The sequence below is a fragment of the Dermacentor variabilis genome, chromosome 7 (genome assembly GCF_050947875.1).
Source record: "Dermacentor variabilis isolate Ectoservices chromosome 7, ASM5094787v1, whole genome shotgun sequence".
In the NCBI taxonomy this organism is placed as follows: Eukaryota; Metazoa; Arthropoda; class Arachnida; order Ixodida; family Ixodidae; genus Dermacentor; species Dermacentor variabilis.
The window spans coordinates 20,217,516-20,227,716 of record NC_134574.1 but is presented as its reverse complement, the minus strand read 5'-3'; the positions used below and the strand labels follow the sequence as shown (position 1 = coordinate 20,227,716).

Sequence of the window (10,201 nt, the reverse complement as noted above, 5' to 3'; positions counted from 1 at the left end):
GAGTGAGCAAAATGCCCACTGGCTAGGAATATCCCGCCACCACTTTTAACTTTTGGTGCGGAACATATCACAGCGCAGTCATTGACCCAGTGTTATTTAACAACACTCTTACCGGCAATAGGTATGTAAGTGAGTTCCTCAAAGGGCCGGTTGAAGACTTCTGCTGCAACCTGCCACTAGCCTGGCTTGACGCAATGTGGTATCAGCGCGACGGGGCCCCAGCCCATACCTGCAGTCAAGCACGAGCATGGCTTATTACGTTCCCAGGGCAATGGATAGAGAGAAACGGGCCTGTCCTGCGGCCGGCAAGGTCACCCGGCCTCAACCCTCCTTATGTTTTCTTGTGGGGCTATATTAAGGATCATGTATGCACGACGGCAATGACGGCTCCAGAAGCCTTGCCGGAGAAGATAACTGAAGTCTCCCACAGGCAGCGACAGCAAGCCTTCTCAGAAGGTCCGAGTGTTGTATCGCTGCAGAAGGTGACCTCTTCGAGCACTTGCTGGGTAAGAGCATCAAAGATAAACGTAAATTCAGTGAAAAACGGCGTCTGGCCGTTTTAGATACTGCTATTCTACTATTTTGAGCCTACTGAAAACTGAGTTTTTTTATTTAAGGATGTTCAATTTCTTTACAGCTATGCGAAATGACGGACTTGTTGCTTCCGGAAGCAAAAGCGATAACCGCTGCGTTTGCATATCGCTATAACGAACTGTCGCGAAGGGAACACACGGCTGACGTAAACGGGGTGGCCAACACACCTACACGTCGCTGGCCTGTCGCCTTTGAGGCGGCAACGCGCCTGTGGCTGTTTGTGCACGGAACGTTTGGTAGCAGTGCAATCATGACGTGCAAGTGGCCATGTCACGTGGTGTTTTGTATTTCGCGGGCATTATCAGTAACCTGGAATACACTAATGCCTAATGGATAGAAAGACAGAAACTGGTTATTCGGACGCTTTGCAAACTATTCTGCAACTTTCTATTTGGAATATTCTTCCTACTTTCATTATTTCTTGACTTGATTAATCTTGACTGAAAATCTAATTAAGGAACGATATAAAAGCGTGAGACACTGCATACAAAAGCAAGCAACATACATTTGGTCGCGTCGCCTTATAGTGCATCGGTATATTTTTAAACTGTGGCTAAAGTTAGCTTAGACACCCTGTATACAGTGACTTTTGCTTATATACGTAGAATTATTGGGGGACTTATACGTATATTTATATATTTTGTTGCAGGTTTTATGGATACATGCAGTGAACTTTGTTTTCAGTGACACTTTTTTGCCCTTTATCAATCTTTATCTTCGTATTAGTGTATTCCATTGTATTTTCGCATTTCTAATGTATATTTTGCAGAACTCCTGCCTTTTATATTTAATCTCTGTTGCGACTGTAATTTCGTTGCAATTACAAAACATGACTCGTGACAGCTACTGCTGCGCAATACATTGAAAACAAAGACAGCGTCATTGAGATTTTTCCCTGGCCGTTGCATATGTACAAAAATGTAAACAAGGTTCTTCAATCACAAAGTTTCATTAGAATATTTGTCCTCAGCTCGTTCATTTCACTGCCTTTACATTTATCATACCAGCGGCATGCACTGCTTTACTGATTTCGAATTGATATAGTTCGAAGGTCGTGCGATATTTTCTTTACTTATTAAATAGGTAAAAAACGAGGAAGCATTGATGTCAGTAAATGGCAAAGTTTTTGGGACATACGAATATATTCTTTAATGAAAGAATACAGATTTCATTTGTCTTGAACGTGCGTGGCGTCCAAGAATTCGTTTGAAGTATCTTTGGCGATGGCAATGCAGTTATTCATGTATGTCATCGCTCGACAAATTCCGTAAAGAGCAGGCCGAGCTCCAATGTGGGCAGCGAGGGACTTTGTGCGTCCATTTGTGCGTGTGACTGACTCGCTCCAACTGCGGCACAATCGAGAGAAAGAACCTTCTGTTCGACCGTTTTGCACTTTGCAAGCCAGGTCGCACGCGCGTGCGCTAGGCCCAGTGCTTGTTTGTTTGCGCTAGCGGAACCTACACAAGAGGAAGCTTCACTGTTCTTGCATCTAAGAAACAAGGCTAGTGACTTTTGCAAGCGGAATATTGGTTTTTGGCCAGACATTTTTAACAAGTTGTCGAAACCGGTGTTTAAAAAAAACTAGAAGCAAAAAGTTTACCAAATCGTAGCTTTGCCCCAAAACATACATCGTAGTTATTTACACTAAATCGGCTGCTGTATCTCAAGTCGGCAAATTTCATAAATGAGCTACCACTTCAAACTCATTGTTAGGTCAAGTTGACAGATTTGCGATACCGTTTTTTATTGCCGCGTTACAGAGCTATAAATTTGATGCTCGATATTTATTTTGGTTTCCACAGTTTGCTGCAATTTTTGTTCAATATTATATCTTGAATAAAAATTGACATAGTGCAATCATTAGGTTCTAGCTTTATCTTTTAATACGGTGAACCTCATCAGAATACGTATGGTGCTTGGTAAGAAAAACGGTTTCTCGGTTCGCATGAATTAAATGGGAGCTCCTAAACTTCTTTTATTGAACCGGCCGAGTGTGTTTCACCAACGGTGCTGACGCTCGTTCCCGCGCATGTGCAGGCAGCGAACTGAACTTTCACTTCTTCCTGAAACACGTCTGTTGCTGATGCGTACCTGTTTTGGTCCCAGTATTCCCCGCATCCTATTGTCTCGCACTCTTTCTAGGTGTACCGTATAATGAACCATTTGCATTCAACAACACGTCTTTCTATGATAACTGTTCTAGTAAGAAGATGATTTTCTCTTAGGCAAATCAAGGTGGAAAAATTCTCTCAATGCTTCCTTGCGACCTTGGAGTGCGTCGTAGAGGTCACGTTCCTCTGTAGAAAGGTACACGTGACGGAAAAAGTTTAACGCTGGCGACAAAAAGAAGCTTCAGCTATGTTCTGTTTAGGGTTAGCTGGTACATATAGAGAAGTGTAAAACGAACACTAATCAATAAAGAAATTAAAAGAAGATTGCAAAAGTGGAGAACAGCAATAGGACATGGAACAGTTGGTTTCAAAAATCACAAAACGAAACTACCCTAAATATAACATACGGCTGGTTAAGCCCTCTTTATATTTCTGATATTTATGTTTGGCAGTCACTGACCTTGCAGAGTTGTGAAAGAAAGACCTGTATCCCTATGAGCTCGGATACTGGCGTATAGTCTTGAGAATTCCACGGACTGTCAGACAAGCCCATGTTTCGGTCGTAAGTAAAAATAAGCGCGGATATTTTTTAAAGGTATGTTCACCAAACGAAGACAAACAAAGCAAATACCAGACTCAAACGTTGTTGATTTGAAAATAAAAGTTAACGCTCCTCCAGCGTCTGTAAAAATGTCACTTTCAATAAACCATGGCCATACTTTTCTTGCAGTCTACAAATAGCATTATCTTTTCAGTGTTCGGCGCTCACATTCCTTATTGCAAAAAACAGTGGGGTCTAACATACACTTCCTGCTTCACACAACTACATCTACTATCGCCCATCTATTTAACTATGTTTATCAGGAGTTCTGGACATATACAAGATGTCGCTTTTAGTTGATAACACTATAGGTAACATTAATGCACTTTCTTCTACCACGTTCATGGTACCACTTGTCAATACGAGACATTCACCAAATGGTAACTGCAATTTACCCGTATGCCACATTGTGTACAGCGAGAGACTTGTTCAATTTAATGGCGCAGTTGTTTCGAATGAATTGGTACTTACAGTAAAAGCTGACAGAAACTTCAAATTATCATCTCAGCTGTTTTACATAAATCATCAAAGTATTCTCGAGTGACCTACCAGCATGATCACATGTACTTGCATTTTTGTAACTTCAATTCTCACGGCCAACTGCAAAGGTATGTTCGAATGATTCATTCTTCGTGTACCCTACGTCTGTCTTTTTTGTTTCTCTTTTTCTCTACGTTTTTGTATTTCGTCCCTTTCACTTACTCGTAGATGCAGTTTGCTTGGGACCGGAAACTAGCCTGATGGTCATCGGTTCAAATATCATGTTCACATTATATATGTTCAACTAATTAAGCTGATTGATTGATTGCTCGGAAAATTTGTTATTTTGGCCTTGTCACGTAAAAAGGGCGTAAAGAATTGCTTGCTCAAGTTGAAAGTATGAGAGAACGTGAACGCTACCGCACGATATAATTACATGGGTTTATTCATGCGGTTGGGAAATGTCTCGGTAAGCTTAAAGGGCTCCCCTTAAACAGATAACATTCGCGTTCATAGGTTCATGGTTTCACCAAGAATCAAGGGCGACTCGACGGTACGTAATATAATTTAATATCATTTGACTTGTGTCGTTTCTCGTGACCCTTAGTTTGCAGCTGTGTTCTACTGTCCTATTAATCATTTTGTAGGAAATAATCTCCTATAAACCGTATCTCTACAGCAAAGATGAATACCAGAGAGAAACGGAGAGAACATTCAATACCACACTGAATAATAATAAGGCCGCACAGAGAGGCGAAAACCTCAGATAGAAATTATGCGAGACATCCGCACTTTGTGAATCGATGTAAGCGAAGCTTTCTGTGTTCTTTGCGCTGATTGACGATAATTGGCGGTGATGTTTACGGTGATTGTTCACGTTCATCATCGTTTAGTGCAATACTAGAGAGGCTGCTTCTTTACGTAGTACACAGTGGTAGAAACGTACCGTTGCCTACCTTGAATTTAACTTTACTGTTGCCGTGAGAGTTATGACTTTAAATTATTCCATTTTTCTACGAGGGCACTTCCCTCCCTCCCCTTTACATTACGCCAATAGCAGCTCTGTAAATTACTCACATAGCCCTAAACGCGTCGCCGTATAATCCTAAGCCACGGCACTGCGTAACGAAGATGGAGTGGCGCTGCCGTGGGGAGCGACTTTCGCGCGGTAGGCACAGCGCGGACGATACGCCGCGCCTACTTAGAGCGGCCGGGTTTCGAGGGTGGTTCGATGGGCACGGTCCTCTCTTTTGGGTTTTACAGCGAAGGAAACGCAGTATGTGGACGAGCGGCGTTAATCTGAAAGACGCAAGTGGCCGAAGTCTTCATCGGTTTTCTGTTGATGAAAACCATGGCAAGCAATGGGCGGCCGCGGTAAAACCCGAAAGGTGGATTCGGCTATCAGCCCGTCATTACGCGTCAAGAATTTTGTTACAGTGTGTCAAAGATAACGTCGAAGTTGCTCTTTGCTGGAACCCATCTGTCTCGGCTAGCTATCTTTCGTCCAATTGTACACGATTTCCGCGGTGCTTTATGCGTCCTGCCTTGCGGCTGCGGACGTGAAGCCTCCCACAGGCCCGAACGGCCAGAGGACTACGACAGCGAGAAGTTCAGGGACACATGCAACCTGGTGCACAGGCAGTGAAGACTCCACTGAGGCTTCTGCTCTCGTGGCCATGGACGCGGAGCTTGCCAACCCGCCAGGCCAGAGGTCTACTCTGATAAGCTCTTCAAGGAAGCGATGTACTTGGTCCAGCACCAGCGACGACACTGAGGTTTACTCCGTCTCAGGCGATGGCTCGTCGGATGACAGCTTTGTATCGGTGAGGAGCCGAAAGGCCAAGAGGAGGCTGATCAAGATGTCATCACCTAGAAGTATATCTGTTACATCGTAAGTCGGACACTACGCTTGACGCAGGCGAGGCAGACACACGCTGACAAGCTGGAAGAACGGGCGTTTATTTGCAGTGCACGTCGGAATATAAAGACAGGTTAGGGAAGGAGGGGGAGGGAAGCGAAGTAAGAAAACATAAGATAGGTAACCAGATTGGCACGTGTAGCTGTAGACTTCAGCTGAGAAATGATAAGAAGAACACTGCAGTTATAACATTTCTCCATCAATAATACTGAAGACGCTGCACAGGTCTGCGCTCTCGTGTTGAGCGTCGGAGTTCCGGGGCCACTGTAGGTTCACCGTTTCTCTTTCGTGCGTCCAGGGGTTGGGGTGATGACTGACGCTGTGGTGGTCATGTTTCACGAGTTTCGGCTTTTGCCTTTGGTTCGGAAGCTTCTTCCGGAGTTCGCGAGATGGACGAGCTCTCACTTTCCCTGTGGCCTTGGGTAGCCGTTGGCTCTTTCCTTGTATGAACTTGATTAACGTGTCGCCGAGCGAGGCCCTCAGGCGTTTCCACTGTCACCATCCTAGCTCCGTCTGCTGACTTTACCGTGCCAGTCTTCCACTTATCACCTTTACCAAAGTTACGGACGTAAACATTTGTGTCTGGTGCAAGAGTTCAGTCATCCGATGTTCCCGATCTTCCTGCAATTAAAGGAGGAAAACATGTGTCGAGGCGGGACCGGATTTGGTAGCCAAGAAGAAGTTCCGAAGGAGATTTGCCCGATGCAAGAGGTGTTCTCCGGTAGTTGAAAAGTAGTCTGCAAAGGCAATCTTCTAATCTGCCCTGGTTCATCTTTTTCAGCCTATCTTTAACAGTTCGGAGAGCTCTCTCTGCTAGGCCATTCGACTGTGGATGAAACGCAGCCGTGCGCAGGTGGGTTATGTTATTGTTGTTCGCAAAATCAGTAAATTCTTGGCTAGTGAACTGCGTCCCATTATCTGAAACAATGGTGCGAGGGATGCCGAACTTGCTAAAGAAGCTGCGCAGGCAAGTAATAGTCGAAGATGTGGTCGCCTGTTTCATTGGTACGGCCTCAATTCATTTGCTGTGAGCATCTACGAGAACAAGGATCATGTTTCCTTTGATTGGCCCCGCGAAATCTAGATGCACTCTTGACCAGTTCTCCTGGCAGGTCGGCCAGTTAACTGGCGGAGCAGATGCCGGCATTGGTCGATATTGGATGCAGCTTGTGCACCCCGCTGACAGTTGTTCTAGGTCGTGGTCCATTCCTGGCCACCAAAAAGCTGACCGAGCGATTGATTTCATCGCCGATGATCCTTGATGTGTCTCGTGCAACATGTGCAACATTCTATGTTGTGCGTTAACTGGAATGACAACTCTACGGCCCCAATACAGCAAACGGTGGGCCAATGACAGTTCTAGTTTGCGGTCGTAAAAGGGGAGTAAGCTTCGTTCTAATGCTTTAGAGCTTGGAGGCCACCTATCTCTTGTGTATTGCACGACCTTTAAAAGTACTGCGTCACCTGCCGTCAGCGCCTGCAGTTCTTCTACCGAGACCACCCCCTCATGGACAGATGCGAGTGCCAGAACGTAGTCAGCTGGCTCCGCTTCCGTGGTTGGCTCCAAAGTTTCTTGTGGCAGCCTACTAAGCGCGTCCGAGTTTAGGAGCTGCTTGCCTGGCGAATACTGTAACTTGTAGCGAAATTCTCCCAAATACAGCGCCCAGCGCTGTATGCGAGCAGCAGCCAGAGGCGGAGTGGGCCGATCCGGTCTCAGCAGGCCCAGGAGCGGCTGGTGATCTGTGACCAGGATGAATTCTCGGCCTAGAAGATAATCACGAAACTTCATTACTCCAAATACGAGGGCCAGTGCTTCACGTTCAAGTTGCGAATAATTTTTTTCTGCTTTCGACAATGTCCTTGAACGAAATGAGATTGGCTTGTTGACGTTCCCTTTCGTGTGAAAAAGCACTGCGCCGATACCTTTTCGCGATGCGTCGCACTCGAGTTTCAGCGGTTGTGAAGGGTCGAAGTGAACCAACAATCCTGCTTGCTGCAAACACCGTTTTGCTTTATCGAACGCCGTTTGTTGCTCTTGTTCCCAGAGCCAATGTCTGTTCCTTTCCAGCACCCGATACAGTGGAGCGAGCAGAGACGATATGTTCGGCAAAAAGTTTGCGTAGAAAGTGATCATGCCAAGAAAAGAACGAAGCTCGGCTACATTTTTCGGGCTAGGGGCTTCTGTGATAGCTTCGACATTCTTTTCTATTGGGTGCAACCCTTGCTGATCGATTCGATGGCCGAGATATGTAACGGACACTTGCCGAAACTTGCATTTGTCGAGGCGCAGTTTAACACCATTCTCGCGGAAACGCTGTAGAACGGCTTTGAGCACGTCATCACTTCCTGCTCTTTCGGACACCAAGACATCGTCCAGATAAGCTTGCGCGCCTGATAAGCCTTGTAGAACTGTTTCCATTCTGCGTCGAAAAATGGCTGGCGCAGAGGCAATGCCGAAAGGTAATCTGTTGTAGCAGAAAAGACCTTTATGCGTGTTAATCACGCATAACTTGCGCGATTCCTCATCGAGAGGGACTTGGTTATATGCGTCACGCAAATGTAGTGTGCTGAAATGTTTTCCACCGCTTAAGGACGCGAACATGTCATTGATTACTGGCAATGGGTACTGCTCCAGCTCACATGCCGAATTTAAAGTGACTTTGAAGTCGCCACAAATCCTAACGGTGCCGTCCTTCTTAAGGATCGGTACAATGGGCGTCGCCCACTCGGAATGCGGCACTGGTGACAAGACGCCTAATGCCACGAGTCTATCAAGCTCTTCAGATACCTTGTCGCGTAGGGTGAAGGGAATAGATCGGGCCTTACAGAACTTGGGCGTGGCTCCCTCCTTCAGCTGTAGGTGTGCCGCGGGTCCTTTGATGAGGCCCAGATCCGAGCTGAAAACATCTGGAAACTCGACAAACACGTCAGCAGTGACCTGCGTGGCGGTAGACGGCTGTGCGGTCAGCGGCTTGGCTGAGAGGCTGAGGACGGGGGAGCCTGCGTCGCTCAGGAGGGAAATTAGGTCTCGACCACATAAGCTTGGACCGGGGCAATCTAGCACCACCAATGTGCATTCCACAGTTGTACTGTCGTACGACACCGGCAAGAGGAGCTCTCCAAAAACTGGCAATTTTCCGAGGTAGCATGATAACTTCATGCGTGAAGGCCGGAGCGAAGGCCAAGTGTTTTTGTGCTGCTCACATAGCTGTCGGGACACGACGCAGACCGGCGAACCCGTATCGATAAGCATTGACACGTCCACACCTCCCCATGTGAAGGTGCATCGCATTGGGAGTTTCACATGTACCCCTAGCGTCGATTTTAGCGTCCAAATGTGCATGCTATCCTCTATGGCTTCATCCGTCTCCCCTTCCCTAACAGCCAGTACTCTGCCACGAAATCCCCGGGCTCCTTCTCGAGTTCGAGATCTTGCGCTTTCTTCGTTCCGGCATTTTACTGCTAGGTGACCATGTCGACCGCAGGGATAACAACGAGCATTACTCCATCGGCAGGCATTACTGTTGTGTTTTATGCTGCCACAACGCCCACATTCGGCCAGTACCTCTTTCGTTGAGGCTGACTGCGCCTTAATTTTAAGCACCGCCGACGTGTCTGCGGCCATATTATTGGCGTCCTTATCTGCAGCTTCAGCCAACAGTGCCATCGTTTCAGCTTCCTCTACGGACAGATCTTTCTTTGTCAGGAGTTGTTTCTGCAGTGCACTCGATCTTATGCCGCACACAATTCTATACCGTAGCATTCGGTCGAACATGGTACCGAAATTGCAGTTGTCCGCAGTTCGACGAATTTCAGTAAGGAATTCTTGGACAGACTCACCATCAAGCTGGCAGCGGTTGAAGAAGCGGAAGCTTTCGGTAATCTCATGGCGCTTGGGATCAAAAAACTCGTCCAAGACTTTCACGACGTCTTCGCACTCCAAAGAATTCGGCTTCTTCGGCGCTACTCGTCCTGCTAATATTTGAACGGTGCGCGTGCTTAAAGCTGCCACCAAAAGCGCCCGTTTCTTTGCCGACTCCTTCACGCCCGTTGGCTCAAAGTATGCCTCTGCCTTGATAACATAGGCCTTCCAGTTGTCTCTTTCGTCGTCGAAGTCGGGCAGTTGCTGGTGTGCCATCGTCAAGTCGTCGCCTCGTAGCGTAGCTGCCGTCCTGTGCTTCAAGGTTTTGCCAGGGGTTTTGCTTTCCGTTTCTCGTCGCCACTGTTACATCGTAAGTGGGAGACTGCGCTTGACGCAGGCGAGGCAGACACACGCTGACAAGCTGGAAGAATGGGCGTTTATTTGCAGTGCACGTCGGAATATAAAGACAGGTTAGGGAAGGAGGGGAAGGGAAGCGAAGTAAGAAAACATAAGATAGGCAACCAGATTGGCACGTGTAGCTGTAGACTTCAGCTGAAAAATGATAAGAAGAACACTGCAGTTATAACAATATCAAACCTGCAGGCAAAGCATGAGCGCTGGCTGCACACCATGCT

At 46.7% G+C, this 10,201-nt stretch overlaps 1 pseudogene; it reads right to left on the bottom strand.

The window, feature by feature from the left end:
* Positions 1-361: 361 nt before the first annotated feature.
* LOC142588563 (uncharacterized) lies at positions 362-9,842 on the bottom strand (annotated as a pseudogene).
* Positions 9,843-10,201: the final 359 nt, after the last annotated feature.